Below are 12,062 nucleotides of genomic sequence, written 5' to 3'. Positions count from 1 at the left end.
GGACAGGCTCCTCCGGTCACTCTGGTCCTGCCTGGCCAGTGGAACATCGGGCCTGACCTCAGCTCCCCCAGGATTTCTCTCCAACACCACAGTGACCGTCACCCGAATAAAAGTCATCAGTGACGTACTAGTGTCTTGCAACCCAAACGCTAAGGAAGAGGGACTGCTTTCTCCCACCCACAAACTCAGTCATTCATTTGTTCATTTAACCAACCACCAACCAACCGAGCTTGTCCCCAGGGCTCGGGGGACAGAGGGACGCAGGACAGAGGCATCGACCTTTGCAAGCACAGCGCATCATTCTGCCTCTTAATAATTCTCAGCTCCACAAAAGAGGACAGAAAACCCTACGCATTGCTGGAAAAAGCCCAGCCACAGAGGCAATGGTGAAAAACAGAAAACGTGTCATCATGCAAAGCTGTTTCCTGTGAGCAGCCCCGACGATGGGGCGATAAGCACCCAACCCCACGGGCCTGACACGGTCGGCCAGGCCTTGCCGGGCGCCGGGCGTCTGGCCGGGGCTCAGTCAGTATGAGCTGTTACTAGGACTCCTTCCTTGCACTTAGAGGTTCATTCTTTTTTGTTTTTGTGTGTTTTCTGAGATTCCATGAAAGTTATCCTCTCTCTTCTCATTCAGAAAATGCAAACAGGGACAAATGTTCGTGTGCAATTCTACTGAATTCTTGCACGCCCTGAAGTCCCACCGCCAAACCCAGGTCAGGAAGCCACGCTCAGCTTCTCCACGCCTTCCCATCCGCGTGGGCCTGGCAAAGCCCTACCTCGCTGTAAAATGGGGTAATACTGTGGACCCCCAGAATTACTGTAAGGACTGGATGAGGGGTGTTTATAAAGCCACGAGCCCAAGCCCCACACACAGTGGATGCACGACAGGCGCAGACACTTGCTCTTTCTCTAACAGGGTGCAGGGGAAAAGGAAAAGGCGGCAGACTTGGGTTTGAGTCCTGGTAGTGCCACTTAACTGGCTATGTGACCTTGGTAAGCCACTTAATGTCCTTGAGCCTCCATTTCCTCATCTGTAAAACAGCCCCACTCAGCTCTGCCTCCAGCACAAAGACAGCGAAAGAGACGCACGACAGGAAAGCCACACCCAGTCACACGCGCTGGCTGAATCTCGAGCAAACGACACACCAGAAAGCATCTCCCTGGACCACGTCATTGAGACTCCTACAAAGCCTGCCTCCCCGCACTAAGTCTATCAACAAACAGTCAGCCTGAGAGGCGGCCACACCCAGGCAGTTCCTGTACCTTTCAGTGAAACCATCCCTCACACGACACCCTGACACAGGCCCCCGAGAGCCCTCCTCTCCGAGGGCAGCACCAGGAAGGCGCAGTGTTGCCCCAAGCTGGTCTGCTTCCTCTTCGGTAATTCGAGAGCTCCGTGACCCCTTGCACTTCCCCTTTTCCTTTTTGCTTTGGCTGCTGGGAAGCTCTGAGCTTAGCTTTGGTTTTATTCCCAAGAATAAATGCACCAACTTTGGTTCTACGCCAGGATGGAACCCATGAACCCTCACACTTTGTATATGGACCCCGATGACTTTTTTCTTAGGAGACAACTGCCCCGTCACCCACATGTCACAAGTGTGAGGTTTCCTTTGCACAGCTGTCCTCGGCACTGACCACGGCATGTGGCAGGGATGTTCCCTTAGCCTTTCTGTGAAAATGGCCTGACCACCCTTACTTGTGGCAAAATATGGTTGGTTTTTCTTCTTTTTTTCAAAGTGGTTTTTTTCCTCCATCCTTTTGGTTTAAAATTTTTCAAAGCTTAGTGCCTTTTATGTGATGCAAAAAAAATTTCCCTTTCATGACACGGTTCTTACTGGGTTCCATTACATGGGTCTTGACACGTTACCTTCCAGCCTGGCAGCACTGGGGTTGCAGGGGCTTTTACATAAATGCATGGGGTTTAATTAACAAAATAAGAATCTTGATTAAAATATCAATAATAATAGTAAGCAAAAATAAAATGATCATCTCAATGCCATAGGAAGTTACTCAACACGCATGCTTAGAAAAGAGCACGGAAGCGCATCATCAAGACCCCCGGGTCGTGGGATCTCTGGAGGCTGGGAAAGCAGGAGAATAGCGGATTTGCGGCAAACAGCAAAAAGGCCATTTCATCAGACCTGGTGCCCTGGGCATCATGGCTGCCCTTCCCCTGCACACCCAGCATTTCTCCCTTCCCCTTTGCGAAATGGCCATGTGAGCTGGGTAGGACTCATCCCACCCCTGGTGGGGAGAGGGCGCCTAAACCAATCAGGGAAAGTCTCTGCCTCTTGCCCTGACGGCTGGCTCAGGACTAGTCCAATCAGAGTGAAGCTGGTGAGTTCTGCTTGACGGTGTGGGATGCTGTGATGCCTCTCTCTGGAGCCAATTAGGAAGCATACAGCCCCGATGGTTGCAGGCAGCCACCTTACAACCATGAGGGAAACCAGTGTGAAGACAAAGCTGAAAGAAAGAGAAGGGTGGAGAGAATCCTGGCATAACAGAGCCCCACTCAAATCTGACCTCCCTCCAGACTTTGCAAATAGAATATACAAGCCAATTCATTTCTTCCGTTGTTTAGGTTAGATTAAGTTGAGATTTCCTGTTCCTTGTTACCAAAGCATCTGATCTCACAAGAGATGATGAGGCTGAATTAGGGCAATGAGAGAGGAGGACAAGGATGCCATCTCGTTGGGGAAATAAGATTTTCCTAGGAATCTTTAGGTGATAGCAGGTAAGAACACTACACCAGTGGTTCTCAAACATGAGCGTGCATCTGACTCGCCTGGAGAGCATGGTAACACACACATCACCGGGCCCCACCCGAGTTTCTGGCTCAGCAGGTCTGGGGTAGCATCCAAGAATCTGTGTGGCTGACAGATGCCCCGGGGATGCTGCTGCTGGTCCCAGAACCATACTTTGAGGACCACTGCTCTACAGGGACTTGCAAAAGAGCAAGAGGCCTGGACCTTGGGGCCACATGGCTCCTCCCTCTAGCAAAAGCGGAACATAAGACGGTGGCAGAGAAATACTGGGGGCAAACTGGCAGAATTATCATTTCTTTGATGCTCCTTATTCACCTGAACTTCATCATCAGTGTTCCTTTTTCTTCCTGCCTCTAAGAAAAGAGCTAGAGGCTCGGGTAGGATGTCAGGTCACCCGGGCGAGCCTTTACCAAGTGATAGCTTGAGGAGCCCTGAGCACACCCAGAGGCTTTTGGGACTCACACTGTGAAAGTGGTCAGATGGAAACAGAGTCTATTTCAATGAGTATTTTCAAAGAAATAAGTATAAATAGAGTTATTTAAATACCCTTCCATCTTTTAAAAAAGCTTTGAGGGCCTCTGAATGTGTGTCAAGGAGTCTATGGGGGTTAGCGAAGATGATGTGGGTAGAAATGACCAAAAGCACAAGCAATAAAATAAAATATAGATACACTGGACTTCGTCAACAATAAAAACTTCTGTATGTCAAAGCACACTATCAAGAAAGTGAAAAGACAGGGGCCGCCCCGTGGCCGAGTGGTTAGGTTCGTGCACTCCGCTTCAGTGGCCCAGGGTTTTGCCCGTTCGGATCCTGGGGGAAGACCTGGCACTGCTCATCAGGCCATGCTGAGGCGGCGTCCCACACGCCACAACTAGAAGGACCCACAACTAAAATATGCAACTATGTACTGGGGGGCTTTAGAGAGAAGAAGGTAAATTTTTTAAAAATTAAAAAAATTAAATTAAAAAATAAAAAAGAAAGTGAAAAGACAACCCAGAGAATGGAAAAAATATTTGTAAATCATATATTTAATAAGGGACTAGTATCCAGAATATATAAACAACTCATAACTCAAAAATAAAAGGACAAATAACCCAATTTAAAAATGGGCAAAGGATTTGAATAGATATTTCTCTAAAAAAGATATATAAATGGCCAATAAGCACATGAAAAGATGCTCACCATCACCAGTCATTAGGGAAATGCAAATCGAAACCACAATGAGATATCACTTCACACCTGCTAGGATGCTTAGAGTCAAAAAGATGGACAACAATACACGTTGACGAGGATATGGACAAACTGGAACTCTCATGCACTGATGGTGGGAATGTAAATGACACAGACACTCTGGAAGAGTCTGGCAGTTCCTCAAAATATTAAACACAGCATTACCATATGATCCAGCAATTCTACTTCTAGATATGTGAAATCATTAAAAACATATGTCCATTAGCCAGATTGACCAAGAAAAAAAAGAGGACTCAAGTTACTAATATCAGAAGTGAAAGTAGGGACATTACTACCAATTTTACAGAAATAGAAAGGATTATAAGAGAGGACGATGAACAATGTATGGCAACAAATTGGATGACCTAGATGAAATGGACAAATTCCTAGAAACACACAATCTACCAAGACTGAACCAAGAGGAAATGGAAAATCTTAATAGACATACAACTAGTAAGGATATTGAATCAGTAATCAAAAATCTCCCAACAAAGAAAAGCCCATGACCACATGACATCACTGGTGTATTCAACCAAACATTCTTAAACTCGTCCAAAAATTGAAGAGGAGTGTCCAAAAAATTGAACACTGTCTAACTCATTCTATGAGGCCAGCATTACCCTGATACCAAAGCCAGACAAAGACACTACAAGAAAATAAAACTACAGACCAGTATCCTTGACTAATAGTAATGCAAAAATCCTCAACAAAATACTAGCAAATCTAATTGAGCAGCATATTAAAAGGATTATACACCATGACCAAGTGGGATTTCTCCCTGGAAGCAAGGACGGTTTAACATACAACAGGTGGTCAATGTAATGCACATTAATGGAATCAAAAGAATAAAAAAACCCCACATAATCATCTCAACTGATGCAGAAAAAAGCATTTGATGAAATTCAACATAAGAAAAACACTCAACAAACTAGGAATAGAAGAAAACCACCTCAACATATCAAAGGCCATATAAGAAAAACCCATGGTGACCGTCACACTCAGTGGTGAAAACCTGAAGGCTTTCTCCTCTAACATCAAGAACAAGGCAAAGATGCCCACTTTCTTCACTCCTATTCCGCACAGTACTGGAAGTCCTAGCCGGCACAATTAATCAACAAAAAGAAACAAACGGCAAGCAAATTGCAAAGCAAAGGCAAAATTATCTCTGTTTGCAGGTGACATGATCTTACATGTAGAAAACCCCTAAAGATTACAAACACACAAAAAACTGTTAGAACTAATAAATGAACTCAGCAAAACCGCAGGATATAAAACAACACACAAAAATCAGCTGAGTTTCTATTCACTAACAATGAACAATCCAAAAAGGAAGTTAAGGAAACCACTCCATTTACAAACAGCATGAAAAAGAAGAAAATACTGAGGAATACTTAGGAAGAAGGAATAAACTTAACCAAGAAGGTGAAGGATGTGTACACTGAAAACTACAAAATGTTGCTGAAAGAAGTCAAAGATGGCACAAATAAATGGACATCCCATGTTCATGGATTGGAAAGCTTAATATTGTTAAGATGTCAATGCTACCCAATGCAATCTTCACAGTCAGTGCAATCCCTAGAAAATCCCAATGGTTTCTTTTGCAAAAACTGAAAAATCTATTCTAAAATTTATATGGAATATCAACGGATCTGGAATAGCCAAAACAATCTTGAAAAAGAACAAAATTGGAAATCTAGCACTTCCTGATTCCGAAACTTAGTACAAAGCTACAGTAATTAAAACACTTTGGTACTAAGAATGACTGACATACAGACCAATGGAAAGAGAGCCCAGAAATAAACCCTTGCATACACGGCCAAATGATTTTCAACACAGGTACCGAGAGCATTCAATGGGGAAAGGACATTCTTTTCAACAAAGAGTGCTGGGAAAACTAGATATCCATGTGCAAGAGAATGAAGACAGACCCTGAAACCTTACACCATAAACAAAAAATCACTCAAAATGGATCAAAGACCTAAATATAAGAGCTAAAACTATAAAACTCTTTGAAGAAAACATAAGGGAAAAACTTCATGACACTAGATTTGGCCATGATTAGTTAGATATGATACCAAAAGCACAGGCAACAAAATAAAAAGTAGATAAATTAGACTTCATCAAAATTTAAAACTTTTCTGCATCAAAGGACACTATCAACACAGTGAAAAGACAACCCAAGGAATGGGAGAAATTATTTGCAAATCACATATCTGATAAAGGACTAATATCCAGAATATATAGGGGCCGGCCCCATGGCGGAGTGGTCAAGTTCGTGCACTCCACTTCAGCGGCCCAGGGTTTCGTCAGTTCGGATCCTGGGTGCAGACATGGCACCACTCATTAGGCCACGTTGAGGCGGCGTCCCACATGCCACAACTAGAAGGACCCACAACTAAAATATACAACTATGTACTTGGGGGATTTGCGGACAAAAAGCAGAAAAAAAAGAAAAAACAAAGAGAAGATTGGCAACAGTTGTTAGCTCAGGTGTCAATCTTTGAACAACAGCAGCGACAACAAAAGAATATAGAAAGAACTTCTACAACTCAATAACAAAAACCAAAAAACGGGCAAAAGACTTGAATTGACATTTTTCCAAATAAGATATAAAAATAGTCAATAAACACATGGAAAGATGCTCAACATCACTAATGAGGGAAATACAAATCAAAACCACATGAGATACCGCTTTACACCTAGTAGGGTGGCTATTAAAAAAAAACCCAGAAAATTAGTGTTGGCACAGATGTACAGAAATGGCAACCCTTGTGCACTGCTGGTTGGAATGTGCAATGGTGTAGCCACTGTGCAAGACAGTATGGCAGTTCCTTAAAACATTAAAAATAGAATTGGAAAAAAATGGAAATTCCTTTGGGCCAGCCCCGTGGCCAAGTGGTTAAGTTCGCGTGCTCTGGTTCAGCAGCCCGGGGTTTCACTGGTTCAGATCCTGGGCGAGGACACAGCACGGCTCATCAAGCCATGCTGAGGTGGCGTCCCACATGCCACAACCAGAGTCATTCACAACTAGAATATACAACTATGTACTGGGGGGCTCTGGGGAAAAGAAGAAAAGAAAAAAAGAGAAAAGAAGAAGATTGGCAACATGTTAGCTCAGGTGCCAAATTTTAAAAAAAGAAAAAAAATGGAAATGCCTTATGATCTTGGCAATTCCACTTCTGGGTATATACCCCAAAAAATTAAAAGCAGGGTGCTGAACACATATTTGTATACTAATGTTACAGGAGCATATTCACAATAGCGAAAAGATGAAAACATCATCAACAGATGAACAGAAAAATAAAATGTGGTCTATACATACAATAAAATATTATTCAGCCTTAAAAAGGAAATTCTGACACACACTACAGCATGGATGAGCCTTGAAGACATTATGCTAAGTGAAATAAGCCAGCCACAAAAGCACAAATATGACGACCCCTCCTATACAAGGTCCCTAGAGTTGTCAAACTCACAGAGACAGAAGTAGAACGGTGCTTCCTGGGGCTAGGGGAGAGGGCATGGAAGTTTGATGAAAGGGGACAGAGTTTCAGTTTGGGAAGATGAAAAACTTGTGGAGATGGATGGTGGGGATGGTTGCACAACGTCATGAATTTTCTTGGCTCAATTTTTTGTTGCCTTAATGCCACTGAACTACACACTTTAAAATGGCTAAAATGGTCAATTTTATGTGTATTTTAGCACAACAAGAAAACATAAATCCACAGCCAAACTTGTATACAAATGTTCATAGCAGCATTACTCATAATAGCCAAAGAGTGGAAACAACCCAAATGTGCACCAACTGATGAATGAATGAACAAAAGCTGGTACATTCACACAATGGAATATTATTCAGTCATAAAAAGGAACAAAGCACTGACACATCCTACAACACGGATGGACCTTGAAAAGACGATACTAGTGAAAGAAGTCAGACACAAAAGGCCACGTATTATATGATTCATTTACAGGCAATGCCCAGAATAGGCAAATCCACAGAGACAGAAAGGAGACTAGTGGTTGCCAAGGCTGGGGGAAGAGGCACTGGGGGGCTGGGGGGACGGGGGTAGGCTCCCAGGGTACAGATTGCAGGGCCCTTACAATGCGACCTAAGTGCTCTTCAGCTCAGAAAACCACTGACACGGAGCGCCAAGGCCTGTCCTGGGCCCTCGGTTCAGTCTCCCATTTAATCCTCACAGGGTCTGTAGGTCAATACTGTTATCACCCCCATTTCATAGATCAAGGGTCACCAAACTTTTTCTGTAAAGGGCCAGACAGTAAATGCTTTTGGCTTTGTAGTCATATGGTCTCTGTCGCAACTACCCTGCCCTGCCGTTGTAACCGGAAGCAGCCACAGAGACACCTGAAGGAACGGGCCTGGCCTGTGCCCTCACCTACAAATGCAGCTGTAGGCCAGGTGTGGCCTACGGGCAGCTGTTTACTGCCCTCCATTCCAGATGAGAAAACTGAGGCGTAGAGAGAGACAGTAACTTGTCAAGGTCCCCAACTAATAAGAGCTGGGGCCAGGATTTGAACCCAGATGCTCTGACTCGAGAGCTCATATTCCATCCCTGGGCTCGACGTGGCCGACCAGCTGCGAGGGCCCACAACACGTCAGACACCATCCCCACTGGCACCTGAACATCTTTACTGTAAGGTTTCAACTCAACCTGTGAGGTGGGAATGGCCCTCCGGCCCCACCCTGGGACTCCCAGCGGGTACAGGAGCCAGGATTTGAACCCAGGACCGGGTGAGCCAGGGGGCTCTCAAGAGCTGCCCTGTGTTAAGAAGGCGGGCTGCCTGAGCTTGGACACAGGAGGCACGCTCCGGTAAGGGAGGCGCTTGCTTTTTCCGGGGCCCTTAGCACACTGGTCTCCCCCCTCAGCACTCCAGAGCTCTGTTTCCCTGGGGACCTCGGCCGTCCACACGCCCAGAGGGTGTCCGATGGGGGACTTCACAGCAGCCCGCGGTCGCCAGCTTTCTTCTCTGGCTGGAGGCCAAAGGAAACTAGAAACCTGTGCTTACCTCCACCCCCCATCAGTTTATATTAAGCAGCTGTCACGGTGCAGGGTCGGGGTCAGGGCCTTGCTACGAGATCCTGGCAGGCCACACCACCTCTCTGATCATTCATTCATTCATTCATTCATTCATTCATTTGTGGGTTTATCAGGCATCTCCTCTGCGCCTGCACAGCTCAGTTCAAGGGGCACTCTCTCCCTCTGGGCCTGTGTCCTCTCAGAGTCGCCCCAGGACTGGTCGCCATGAAAACTTCTTTGGAGCTGTGCCAGGGAGGAGCCCGCTCAACAGTCCCCAGGACCGACATGGCCAGAATGTCTGTCTCTTCGTTACCAGACCGACCCTGCAGGACTCAATACTGACACCAAGGCACTGGGCCAGCCTGATTCCCCCTTCGGAATAAGACACGCAAAGACAGCCCCATGTGTGCAGCTTTCGCCTCCACGGTCTCAACCTCCCCACGAGGTGAGCAGCTGCCGAGTTAGTTAACCGGATCAGCCTCAGTTTCCCCATCCATGACATTCAACAGAGACTGAGAGTTCCCTCTGTGCCAGGCCCTACGCCAAGTGCTTCTCATGGATTACCTTGCACTCCCTAATTGAGGTGGGTGTCCTAAAAAATGCCTACACTTCATGGGGTTTATCAGGAGGATTAAATAGGATAATGTACGCCAGGCACTTAAAACACTACCCGGCACGTGGTAAGTAAATGCTTGATAAAGTTACCGATTATCATCAGCATTTGGTGATATTTTATTCCCATTTTAGGTAAGGGGAAACTGAGGCTGAGAGAGATTGCGGTCACACAAATAGTAAGCGGCAGAACCAGGACCTGAACTGGGACTGATGTGGGCTCGGTTCATCTCCCCAGTAGAAGAGACCTGGTGACCCCCATCCCCCTTCCTCGTGCCTCAAAGAGGAGGCCACCAAAAGCTGGAGTCACAGCCCGCGGGTGGGTGGGAGAAAGGGCCCCTCTGTGTCCTTGCTCCAGCCCTCACTGGGTCCCCTGGTCAGCACGCATACCAAATGAGCTTGCTCACCAGAGATAAGGGAGCCAGGCCTGCCTGGCCCAGATAAGAGCGGCTGGGACCACCCACAGGGTCTAACATTAACTTTTACAGCCCACAGGCAGCGGGGCCACACAGCAGGATCGCAGCAGCAGCGCCACCGCCCAGCCCTCCCCGAGAGAAAACTGGGGCGCGCTCACCACCCTGGTGACCACACGGTGCTCTGGGCCTGGGTCCCTCCCCTCCTGGGCCTTTCCTGAGGCCAACAGGAGTACCGGGTACACAAAGGTGCTCAATAAATAAATGTGGGCAACACCCCTGGAACTAAATTCAATAAGCCACAGCCAGGAAGCCTGGACATAGTCCCAGCTCTGCCACTGTCCGTGGGGCTGTCACAATCCCTTTCCTGCTTTGAGCCTCAGTTTCCCCATCTAGAAAATGAAGCTTTTAACAGCTGTGAGATCACCTACAACATTGACCCCTTCAGTTCAAGATGACAGAAGTCACTTTATCATTGTGTCTGCCATTCATATTTATAAACGCTCACTCCTATCATTCAATAGCAGAGCCTGGACGTAGTATGTGAGCAGTAAGTGTTTGATGAATGAATGAGTGAATGAACGAATGAATGAATATGAATGAAACATTTCAGTGGCCTTAAGATGCCCAGATCAGGGCAAAAGAGCCAAAATGGGACTAACACAGCTGACAGGGAGATCCTGCAAAGAAAGTCAGACAAAAGCAAGCCAGTGACTCCCTCTTCTGCCACCCGAGGGAGCAGAGACGAGGGCTGCCATCGCTGAGCACTGACTGCGTACCTGGTACGCACTAAGCGTCCGCTAAGCATCCCTTCACGTGCTCCTGTGAGCGCTGACACTCGCCCCTGCTTAACGGAGGGGGAAACTGAGGTTTAGTGGGAAAAGGGCCTCCCCAAACCACTCAGCTCCCGAGCGACAGAAGCAGGCTATAGACCCTGGTCTGCCTGATGCCAAGACACAGCAACAGCTGCAGTGCACACCGTGGGCAAGCCCTGTGCCTCTCTGGGCTTGTTTCCTCCTGCATTCAGCCCCCCAGGCCTCCCTGCACTGAGAGGCACTGTCACCTGGGCATGGGGACACCCCATCAGCGCAGAAGACAGAGGCTCTGGTGACTCAACAGAGGCCTGCAGACAGAAGTCCACAGAGGCAGCCACCAAAACCACAATGGTCAACACAAAAATGTCTCCAGCTTCTCAGCAGCCTGTCCGCGTAGGAGGAGCCCCAGAACCTCCGCACTCCAAGCTCAAGGCCAAACAATGTGGCCATTGAGCCTCCCAGGAACGCTGGGCCTTGTCCCCCACCCCATCCCCACCCACCCCCACAGAGCCTGGGGAAGGAATCGGGGCTCCCCTTGGGGCGGTGTGAACCCAGTGCCCCAACAGGAAGGAAGGACATCTGGGGCTCAAGGGATGACCTTGGGGGCCCTGAGGGAGGCTGTTCTATCAAAGCCAAGGGGACCAGCGACGATCCGGGAGCCTCTACGCCAGTCTGGCACATTATATGGCCCCTTTGCCACAATCCCTGGGGTGGGGATTACGAGATGGGGGGACTGAGGTCCAAGTGTGCTGGCCAAGTCCGGGGCATCCCTAGGACGGACCTGAGCTGACTCAAACTCAGGGGCGCCTAACTCCTTCTGGTCCTGTCCAGCCCTGAGGTCAGGAGCACTGGCTTCAGGGTCAAAGTCCCTTGAGCTTGAGTCCGAATGCCACACCAGAAGCCGGATCTGGGCAGGAAACGGAAAGGACGAGCCCGCGTTCAGAGGCAAGCCCCCAGCACCAGCGCCGGGCTCGTGAAAGGGAGAGGGAACCATCTGAGAGCAGCGAGAGCTGGGCAACAACAGGGGCCCCGGGCAGCCCACGCCTCCACCGTTCAGGGCACACAGCCCCATCCACACACTGCGCGCTCACAGCTCTGTCCCTGGTCTGCCTCCTCACCCAGCCTACCGCCCTGAAGAACGTAAACTCCCTGAGGGCAGGGCTTTGTGTCTGTGCCCTCAGCACC

General features: G+C 47.8%; 1 protein-coding gene across 2 annotated transcripts in view; it reads right to left on the bottom strand.

Annotated features, from left to right (window-relative positions):
* Nucleotides 1-12,062, bottom strand: part of STK10 (serine/threonine kinase 10) — a 105,858-nt gene that overhangs the window by 59,987 nt on the left and 33,809 nt on the right. The window lies entirely within an intron of this gene.

This window comes from Equus asinus, chromosome 9 (assembly GCF_041296235.1).
Source record: "Equus asinus isolate D_3611 breed Donkey chromosome 9, EquAss-T2T_v2, whole genome shotgun sequence".
NCBI lineage: Eukaryota > Metazoa > Chordata > Mammalia > Perissodactyla > Equidae > Equus > Equus asinus.
Note: the sequence above shows the minus strand (reverse complement) of the source record. Positions and strands in the feature narration are given on the sequence as shown.